Source organism: Lynx rufus, unplaced genomic scaffold, assembly GCF_022079265.1.
Source record: "Lynx rufus isolate CCGP_SWC_20201006 ecotype Redwood Valley unplaced genomic scaffold, mLynRuf1.p SCAF_1, whole genome shotgun sequence".
Lineage (NCBI taxonomy): Eukaryota > Metazoa > Chordata > Mammalia > Carnivora > Felidae > Lynx > Lynx rufus.
Window position 1 is genome coordinate 151,503,119 of NW_025814823.1, and position 11,565 is coordinate 151,514,683.

Below are 11,565 nucleotides of genomic sequence, written 5' to 3' on the forward strand. Positions count from 1 at the left end.
ACAGGAGGCACACAGTTGCTGCATGTCCCTTGTGCCATAGCTACCATGTTGTCACTTGGTCTCACCCTTTGTGCACTCCCTTCTGCCCCCAAAAGTCATCAGAGGTGTAATTAGTGACTATTTCTCCAAAAATGTCTTGAAAGGGATATACGAACCCTGTGATGAGAATGTGTTTTGGTCCCTGGATGAAGGTTAGAATCTGGAAGGGGTGGAGAGAGGTTCAGGGTTGGAGGACAACATACATTCTACCCTTTATCACTTCTATGAAATCACAGATAAAGCATCTTCCTATAGGCAGAGATGAATCATGTAAATTAAATATTTCCCAACTTTGTATGGCATTAAACCTGTAAATATGGAACATCCATATCAAATGTACTTTATATTGTATTCTGAAGAAATTCATAAATGAAGAAATTTGATTCTAAGTGAAAGATTTTGAGCACTATTTAAAGAAGGGTAAGTAGGAAACATTCTACAATCTTCTTTTTTTATTCCCTTTGACCCCTTTAGCAATAGTGAAATAGCTAATCAATAGATTTAATTCTGTCTTTTCCATGTCGTTCCCTTTTGTCCTTCATCTTTTCGGCTCCTTCTTTTCATTTTCAGTTGTAAATTTTTTATTTTCAGTTATAAAGTCAGTATAGCCATAAACATACACACACACACACACACACACACACACACTCACATAAACACACACCACTGGTTATTAACAATCAAAAAATTTTTTCGTGCTTTGGAAAGTTACATTTTCTATTTCAGAATCATGGAATATTATTAATAATACTTTCCTATTTATTTGAATAACTTCAAAATAAAAAAAACTGCTAACAAGGGAACTTATTTCTAAATAATTGATGATGTGTGCTACAGATAATATGGTCATAGAAGAGTTTTTATGATTTTTTGTTATTAATCACTATAATTACTCTGATTACAATAATGATTAACTCACAGCGAATAAGGTATGTGCTTGTGCTCTTTATCTATTTTTGAAGGATTTATGTTCATCCATCTACACATTCCACACATTCTCACCTCATCCTTGCGTACCTGTGAGATTCTAGTTTGGGTAGTGTATGGCCACGAAACAGTTTGCACACTGGAGAATAAAGCCTGTGGGTTCCCTTACATTATTGCTGGGCCTTAGCCTTCTAAACTCCCTGGGTCAGGGATGATCATCTGAGTTTTCTAAAACTTGAATGTATTTGCTTATATACTTCTCATAAAAGGCACTGTCTGTGCTATTTTTAAATGACTTTTCTGAAGAGTCAATTCAAGCCATTTTTCATATTTCAAGTCGTTTTATTTAGTGCCTGAAACTCAAGTAGAACTTGAGAATGATTTTTGGCTTATCTCTGGTGTTGGGTGAAATTTATCGTTTGCCAATCTACATAAAAATAATTAAACTATTTAAGTGCAAATGTAACTGACAGTAAATAAAAATGGACATAAAACTTCTGTGGCTGTATCCATATGCTTCGTTTGATCTCTCAGGACCTGAGATCACTAGGTGCTGGTTTTCTTGCTACCGAAGAGCAAGAGAACCAACCCTCTTGAAGAAGGCTCTAATGAGGACTGAACAATCTACCACAATTTTCTTGTTCTAGAGAACAACTTTTCAGAGGGCCTCAGATTTGCTCAGATTCCTAGGCTTCACCTCAGATACCCTGAGCAAGAACCTCAGGAATCTGCATAGTAACTAGCTCCTCAGGTGTTTCTTACATTTATTTTGTTTGCAGCCACTGCCTAAGGGTGAGGGTGATGATAAGATCTGCAAAGTCTTCTAATTCCATAACCTTCTCCATTATTTGTTCCCACACTCTCAACTAATCTTAAGTTTTATGGAACCTTTAAATTAGTGAATACCGTTCAAAATAGTAACAATGAGAGGTCAAAATTATAGGAATCTTTCTTTCTTTTGCCTCCCTTTGCTCATGTTGTAAACAATCAAAAAAGACATGCCATGTATATTCTGCCCATTGTGATTAGAAAACCCATTAAGCAATATGGGGACCTAATACTTTCAAATTTCTGTGCCTTTCTTCATCTTTACATATCTGAGGGGTAGTGTTTATCTTTTCTGGATGAACTGTGCTCTTAGATCCTGGTATCTTAGCAAAACCTGTAAAATGGGTTCCAGATCCAGTGACCTCTACTGTTAGTGACACCTGAGCTGCGAGCCCATTCCTATTTCAATAAGCCTAGATTCCCTGCAACCACAATCACAATCCCTGTTCACAATCACGTGAGAAATGTGGCTTTTCACTAAAAAGATTTTCAACTAAAACAAATATTCCTTATCATCTTGATAAGTACCTTTGCCTGCCATGCAATCTTGTAGGGCCTTCACACCATTGCCATCCCAGGCAACATGGGGATCCCTATTCCCAGCCTTTTAACTTCTCTGCATAGCCAGCTGCTGCCATTAACCTCTTTTGGATCCAGATATTTTTAACACTCCAGGTTAGGGGTTCTCTGATGAGCCTGTTTCTTGTTCCAGCATTTTTCTGAGACGAACAAACATGTTCTCAAGCTGGCTTACAGCACGAAGTGTGGTGAATATATATATATATATATATATATATATATATATATATATTATTTTTCATTTTTTAAAATGTCCCATTTTATAAAACTAAAAACATTAAATGTAAATGGCGATTAAGTTTGTTTGTGTCAACTCAGCCTTATAGATTGTACTGAAAACTTCAAAGCTATGTGTGATAATATAATTTTGAGGGTGAGGCCTTTCATATTTTGCTACCGGGGTACCTAAGTGGGAAAAAATATGGCTAGCTGACCAGTCATGTATTATAAAGTGATTTTGTCTTCGCTACTCATCTCAGAAGCTAAAAACTGGTGCTAGTTTTAATTATTTGGAATGCAGCGATGTGGTGGGCTTCTTCAGCAGTAGGGAGGGGGCAGGGCATGCCAGTGTAGACAAAAACCCACGAATATTGTGCAGAATCCTTTTGGGACTTCACATGAAGCAGCGGTAACACCTTTTTACTGGATAACTAGAACTGTTTTTGCGATGATTTACACATAGCCCAGCAAAGAGTCACATCCATTTGGTATCCTCCCCGAGATTACATGACTTGTTTCCAGTCACAAAATTACTGAGCAGTGAAATAGAGATTACAGCTCACAGCTGCCTACTTCTGCCCTGGTGTTCTTTGGACAGTACTCTTCAGCTCTAACAAGAAAACACTTAAGATCTTTCAAAGACAAACGAGAAACAAGTCGTTCACGTTCACTAACACCCCTTTGAGATGTAGGGAGATGACTGGATTTATTTAAAAGTCTTATGATTTTGCATATTTTGCTTTGACACCCCTGCCTTTCACAATTGTTAGAAATGGACATCATTTACTGATTATTTTGCTTTGCATACTGTTGTTGCATATTGTTAAATGATTTGCTGATTAATAACTAACGTTGATTTGGACTAAATGTAATGGAATAAGCAAATACATTTGTAAAATTAGATATATTGTATAATTTAGTTGCTAATTGGTATCATAGAGCTGTTGGAGGTTATTTTAGACCAATCCCTTGCAGGGAAATCCTGTCCACGATTTCCTCCCATATCCTGTAGCAATGTTTTAAGACCCCCTCCCCCGTTTAAAAAAATTCATTTGCTTGTCCGGGCTTTAAAGCAAACACTTGTCACAGGCAGATACAGCTCCAAAGCTCTGGGTTAAAATAAATCCTTTTAAATTCAGAACATGGTAGTTATCTCCTAAATGATTTCTTTTCTAGAGGGTCAGAAAAGAATAAAGTATTTAGTGTGAATATATTTTCATGACCTTGATCGAATCCGTATGATGGGCAGCATTGTCAACACAATATATTATAGCAATATAAGATATTAATATAATAATTATTTGAATAAATATCAGATACTTATATTAATATAGGATTATTGAGTCATAGAATTTCTAAGCTGTTTGGAAACACTTGCTGATGAGCCCTCTGGGGTCTAGAAGGTTTTGTAATTAACACACATACACCACACACACACACACACACACACACACACACACACGTGTGCTAGTTCATTGTTGAGTCACTTATATGAACTGTTTAATATGTTCTGTACGTAGGTAATGTGCGTATGCTTATGCTTTGGTACATTTTGTATTTTTAATTATTTTCTAATATTTCAAAAAATTTTCAACCTGAACTTCTGATTTCTGTGTTCATTTTCTAAACATATACACTGTCATTGATTATTTTTTATTTCTGCTGTTTCATATACACCATAAATATTTTCAGTTTGGAAATCAGTTTAAATAGCAAAGAGAATCTAAAAAAGAATTTGTACTATAGATATTTTAATGTGTTTATGTTCTTTTTTTAAAAGCAACATTTTAATATGCTCTGATAAAACTGTATTTCTCTAATAAGGTATTAAGTCTGGTGGCTGAAAATAGTTCCCCAAAGGAATGTCACTCACATTAATTTTCCATGTGCTCTCTTTTACTTATAGTTTCATTGTCCGCATGTTTAAAGTCTAATAGAAAAAAAAATCTCTGGATATGAAGTTGGGAGATAGATCCAAGTCTACATCTACATCCTCATGTTGGTGACCTTGGGTAAATTTTATTTTTGTGCTTCCATTTCATTTTTTTAAAAACGAGTAGTTGAAAGCATCAAAGAGTCTTTCCCACAGTTCAAACACTCCATGAGCTCAAAAGATTTGATTGAAAGAAATGTGTGGGCATCATTACCTGACTGCCCAGTATTTTCATGGTCACACACTTGTTCCGTATATCTGAAGTCCCTTTAAGGAAGTTAACTCTTTGTAGGTGTGAGATAGGGTCATCAAGAGAAGTGGGGTAAATAGAAAAAGAAGGGGAAATAAATTAATGACAAAGACAGAATGATAGGTGGTGGAAATGATTCCCTTTTTACTTCTTTATATCTATGGTCTAGTTATTCCTGTTTGAAAACCTTACTGGCACCAGGTATTATCAACAGGGATGAGTAATATGTAATTTTTATCTTTACTGGGTTACATTTGGCCCACAGACAGTTGACAGCTGTCAGTCAGGTGGCTGGTCAATGAGGAGATACATGTAAAGCTGCCAAAGTATTTTTGTTTCTTTAAATACTTATAAGTAAACCATTTTAGTTGGAAGCTTCATTGTCCTGAAATTAAATAGATTGATATTCACAATATAATTTGTTGAAGTTAGTTGCTGGGAAAATCAAAATTTTCCCTGCGAATATATGGGTAAACAAAATGTTTTTCAAATGTCTTTCTGAAACAGGAGAATAATTAATTTTTCTCTACTATAAATAGAAAAGGCCATCCTTAAGATTTGAAGATATATTGCAAATAAGGCTTAAAATTAAAAAAAAATTTTTTTTAATTAAACTTTTAGTACACATATGAGTCAATGCAACTTTCAGTCATAATTTCTGACTAAGACTTATTAAAAGAAACCATTTCCTTACATTGAGGGGGTTGGTATAGGTATTTTTGTGACACAAGAGTTGAGGGTTTACCAGAAAGGACGAACGTGTACCTGCATGTTGATCTAGGAATTAAAGCTTCTTTTCATAATTACAGGAAAAAAAAACATGGAAGTTTAGATTACGCTCACAGTTCAGGGCATGGTTAAAATGACAAGTTTTGGCTATTTAGAAATATTTGGGCTATACCTAATATTGTTTCTAATAGGTTCAGTCACACTTAAATAATTCACAAGAGTCATAAAAAAGAGATTGGAAGAAGATTTTGTATGGCTTATATTTAGTGTTCATGACAAACAATATATTAATTATAGTCAATATAGTAATGCACATGAACACTTAACAAATGTAATTCTAAAGTTGACTTAAGAGTGTATATTCAGTGTTGCAGTAGTTGTCTCTAAAAGCAAATGCTCTGATTCTTTAGGAATATAGAGTTTAACAGACTAGATAAATAACAGAAATATCAAGTGCACGCAGTACATACTCATTTTTTAAGAGACTAATGAAGTTATCTAAAAAGTGCAGTGACTGGAGTTACTTAGGTGCCAGAATCAATATAATGAAGATGATAGAATATCACACAAAAATAGCAGTTTGACACCACACTATATTCCTTTCTAAAAAATAAAATATACTTTACTTTTATGAACCATATTCTGCATGTAATAATTTACAATGAAAATCAGACTTGGGTTTTACTTTTTAAATTATGTTTTAAAAATATTAGATTTTTTGGGTGGGAGGATCATTTCCGGTAATTTTTTAAACCGCAAATAGTTAATAATTTTAAAACGGCAACGAAGTCAGTCTAAAAGAGTATGATACTTATAAATTTGTGGCTAATCCATATCATCATTGATTTGAAAATTGTTTTAGATGAAGTGGTCATTAAAAAAAGTCAGATCTTATTATTTTCCTACTGTAGAACTATGTATTAAGCATGTAGATTGAAAATTATTATGAGATCATCAGAATAAAACAATTGCCTCATAATATTAGTAATTTATACTGGTAGGAGCCTTTCTCTTCTTAAGCACCAATTCTACCCCCCACAGCCCAGAAAATTGATTTTATGGCTGATAATTTATAGCATTCTTGATCAGTGTATGCTGTGTGTCGTTTACATTCATTAGCCCATGTTGCTTGTGAATATGGAATTTGGTTGTTAAAATGGTTTCATATGTTTACTATGTATAGTCTTTAGCTTTGAGCTCCTTACTTGCTTAAATAAATGTTTTCAATTTGTATAATACAACAATTTGTAGAGAAATGCTGTGAATCATAGTTAAAAGAATGAGTCCTTGAAATAGAATCATTTTTTAAAAATATATCCTGACATGTGGTCTTATTTTTCCATGTTTTGTATTAATTAAAATCCTATTCTGAAAAAAATATTTTTGCCTAAACTTTTGAATTCACAAAATAAAAATACCAAATATATAAATGTACTAATTTTGGAAATCAGTGACGTAAAAACATGCTTTAGTAATGTCTTCGATGTTTATTCCAAAGATTTTTCTCCAAAGAAACTCTTTGTAAAGTAATGAGAAGATGTTGCCACTTTTAATTATTAAATATTCTATTCAATACATGTTTTTAAATTGTATTATAAATAAAATTCATTTCATATTCTCTTTAATCATATTCCTGTCACATGCACCCATAAAAAATAGTAGCGCATGAAACGTTTGAAAAGAGCATGTACCATTTCACATTTTTATTTGATTTATTGAAAAATAACATTTTATTCGGAATAGATTATGACAGAATTAGATAAAAAAGAGATGAAATGTTATTTATGTGTTTGTTTTAATAGTCCAATAGCATATGTGTAATTACTTTTGCATCTTTCAGATATTGGAGATAGTAATGAAAGAGACCGACATTCAAAATATAAAGTATTTCCTATAAAACTTTTTTTGAATGTAAAAAATTGTCAAATGGTAACAGCTCTACTTTCTACACCAGGCAAACCCACTGTTGAGTTAGTTGGCTCTGATTCCAGTGGGTCTCATCAGCTTTCTGAATGTAGGTTCCTCAGCAGTGCCTCTTCCAAGATAACAAAATCAACTTTTAAAGATTAAAAAATATATTTTGGCAATTGAAACTCACCAGTGCCTTTCTGCTTCTCCAGGAAGTTGTACCCTTCAGCACCTGCTGAGGGCTTTGTTGTCCAAACTCTGACAGGTAAAAAAATTCCTGTAGAATAAAGCCAGACCAGCTGGCTTTGAAGAGAAACCCCCCAGTTTGGGCTGCGCTTGTCTCTTCTCCTTTTCTATGAAGACCCAGGCTTTCCCCCCTTGATCGTCAAGCCGTAAGATGCGTGATCCCTGTGCACAAGTGTCTGGCAGGCCGAGGTGCACCTGTTCCTGTCACTCTGGGGTAAATTTAGCTGTAAAGGTATCACTGACAACCAGACCTTTGTCAGTGTTGGCAAAAGAACACAGAATTGCTTCGCTCCCCTCCCCCTTCCAAGCCCCAATGCTGCTAGTTCAAATGGAAAATATCAAATTGGAAGTCTATCCAAAAATCATTCCTAAAAAATGAGATTGCTTTCATATGGTAAAAAAGTAAGTTTCCTCATTTCACGCAGACTTTAAAATTACATTTCCAAGAATAATCTTGGAACAAGACAAGTTTTTGTTCAATTAATTGTGGCTGGAAACTTTTTAATGGAAACATAGCACACACTTACTTCATTTCAGATTATTAAATTGTGTTAAGCCTTAAAGTTAGTTGCCATTCTTTGCTGTAGCTCATTTGTTCTTTTCAATCCAGAGAAATATTAGAACGTTAAAACTTATCACATAGGACGGTTTAATCATCCTACCAAAATTAGACAGCATGTAGCTCTGAAAGACTGAATGTCAAATTGTGTGCTCGTAGCCCTTAAACTACTGAGAATCTAGGACCCCACTACTACATTTAAAATGACTGTTCATGTTTGTGGAAAACCGTGGACGTTTAGGAACTGGTAAAGCTAGAGGTCTCTTACTCTTTGATTAAGGTAAGGACATTTATCGTTTATGTAAATTTTTTAGATTAATTGCTGTACTGACAGTTTGAGAACAATTCCTTTTGAAGGAAAATGGAGAGGCAGGCAGTGTTCATTGCTATGTCCGGCATAAATACAGTAGTTAACATATATAAAGTAGCCCAAAGAGTATTGTGTTTAGCCAAAGCATTCTGAGCTTCTCTTTAATAATTATGATTTCTTAAGTGGTGTTAAAAAGAATTGTGCAAAGTACCTGTTCTACCATATTATTGCTGTTTACAAGGGCTGGGTGTGATGAGAAAAAGAAATCTGGGTCAAAATAAAAAATGCTTTGTAAAATAAACAAAGTTCCTATTTACTTACTATGTATAAACAGCCACTCACCAAGCCTCATTTCTCCGCAGGGCACCACTTTCAGATAAAAACATAGACCTGAATGGCATCATCCAGTATCCAAGGAAACCATGTAAGTACCTCTCTCACTGTGTACTTCTCTTATTCAGAGTTTAAAAGCTAGCTGAGTACTGAATAAGTGAGTGTTTTTATTTAATAATTATACGGGAGGTACTTTTTAGGAGCTTGCTAAAAAGAAACAGGTTCTTGATTGTTATGTGCGTCATAACAAAACCCTTATGTTTTTCATCATGTTTCATAAAATTATGTGTTTAGTCGCAATCTCTCCATCAATTCTCATTCTTAGGTACAAAACAGCTACTCAAAGTCGTAATGAATTGAGAGTTTCAAACTTTTCCAAGACCCATTAGTGTCTGAGAAACAATGTTTCAGAGGCCTTGTGCCAGGAGTAGTGACCTAATTGTAATAAACACTTTTTAAATTTTACAAATTAAGAAAAAACTGATTGGAAAATAGTAGTTTATTGGTAAACATTTGTAACAGTTGATTCGGTTTTAGACTTCCTTAGGGAGCGAGCAACTGAGCAAAAAGGTGAAGTTACAGATTTAAACAATGTAAGGAATCCTGACAACAAGTGTAATTTTTAAAATGTGAAAAATCTGTTTGCAGAAAGGGTTGGAAAGTTGGCATATTGTGTTCTTTATTTTTGTTTCCCCTAACTCATTAGTTTGTAGCTAATTTCTGTAGCTAATTTTAGCGTTCTAATTAATTTTCAGAACCATGGAATCTACTGAATCTACTGTAGAAATTGTTTCCAAACAACACACTATTCTGGACAAAGATCCACTTTATAAATATTTGGAATATTCTACTAAGTATTTCTTTACTTGGACTTTATTATTTTTTTTTCTTTTTTGCACTCTGTACTTTTAAAGTCAAATTATTTTCAATACTAAATAATTATTCATTTTCATTTAGTTTTGTGAAAATACTTAAAACTCTATACTTATGTAATTATCGACTGCTTTTTTTTTTTTACCATCTGGATTAGCTATGTGGTTTATCTAGTCTTTTTTTTTTTTTTCTTTTCCATCTAGTCCTTTAAGTATAGACATACTTCTTTTCATCAAGGTTTTCAGGAGTTGCATTTAAATGTTTCAAGTTTAGCTCTGTTGTTTGGAAGTTTTTCATACTATTTTCATGTATTTTTGTTCCTCTTGTATTTCTGTCTTTCCTTTGCAGCATGGTTCTTTACTAAGCGTAAATGGTAGAGATGATCTCACTCAGTTTCTCTGCTGAATTAGACAGACCCTTCCTATTCAATATCTACCTGCAGGAGCATTTCACTTTCCCACATGACAGTGTGGTATTAGTTAGCCTTTCTATGTTCCTGTCTGCTTACATATGTTACGAAATGCATCTTTCTGAACTGACAGATGAGAAGTTGTGTTAGACTAAGGAATTTGCTGGTACTTTGGAAGGGTGTAAGAGCCTCTTCTCCTGGTAGGAGGACCTGGCTAGGAAATGAGTTTTCTTACGCTAGATAACAAACTCTACAAGTGTGTAGTTTGAGGCATTAGGTATTGCCCTCTAAACAGGAATTCCTTGCCACAAAATAAAGGCTCGGCTATTGCTGGGTAAACTTGGAAGCAGAGCAGGGTTAGAATAGATCTTTATAAAGAAAGAAAATGTGAATCAGAAGGGAAGAACACTGGCTAATGCCATAATTCCCTATCTTGAGCAAGTGGAATCTTTTGAAATTCCATTCTCCTTATATAGCAAGAGTAGAAAAAAAAATCTATATTGCACTGCTTGTGGCACAATTTTAAGTATTTGCATGAGAATATAGATTTTCAGAAAAACTGTTTAAATGTTACAGGTTTAATTCAGCCTCCTATACCAAAGGAGAAATGACTTGGTAGAAATAAATTGATACATGCACATCCTTTCCTCAGTAATGTTTTCTCCAACAAACTCTAACAATGAGTGAGTTCTCATTACTCATTAAGAACTTTTTGAGATGACGGACATTGCTCTATATCTGCACTGTCCAGTATGGTAACCAGTAGCAGTGTTTGAAATGTGGCTAGTACAATGGAAAAACTGAATTTTAAACATAATTTAAATTTAATTGATTTAAATTTACTTAGTGACTAGTGGTGACATAATGACTAGTGGCTGGTTACTATACTGGTATTTTGCTTTTATCAGAAATTAAAATAGAGTCCTGTGAAGAATTTCTAATCTTTTGGTATCCTATCATACAATATATCACTTTTTATATTTACTTTAATATTTGAATTATCATTGCAGTGGAATTTCTTTATAACACTTTCTGAGAGATGAATGTTTTTAATACTGTTGATGGGAAGACATTATAACTTTGTTTTATAAGCCTGGGTAGCAACTTTTTTTTTTTTTATTTTTTTTTCAACGTTTATTTATTTTTGGGACAGAGAGAGACAGAGCATGAACGGGGGAGGGGCAGAGAGAGAAGGAGACACAGAATCGGAAACAGGCTCCAGGCTCTGAGCCATCAGCCCAGAGCCTGACGCGGGGCTCGAACTCACGGACCGCGAGATCGTGACCTGGCTGAAGTCGGACGCTTAACCGACTGCGCCACCCAGGCGCCCCTAGCAACTTTTAAAATGGACATTATAAGCAAGACTGTGTCTAAAAAGAAGAACACTCTAATGAACATTCTAACAATGGTGGTAAGTATTTCC

The 11,565-nt window shown here is 34.3% G+C and overlaps 1 long non-coding RNA gene across 1 annotated transcript; it reads left to right on the forward strand.

Annotated features, from left to right (window-relative positions):
• Positions 1–4,540: 4,540 nt before the first annotated feature.
• LOC124510589 (uncharacterized) lies at positions 4,541–11,318 on the forward strand. Its single transcript, XR_006961760.1, has 3 exons — positions 4,541–4,604; positions 8,890–8,951; positions 11,296–11,318. It is a non-coding gene; the product is annotated as an uncharacterized LOC124510589 (long non-coding RNA).
• The last annotated feature ends 247 nt before the right edge of the window (positions 11,319–11,565 follow it).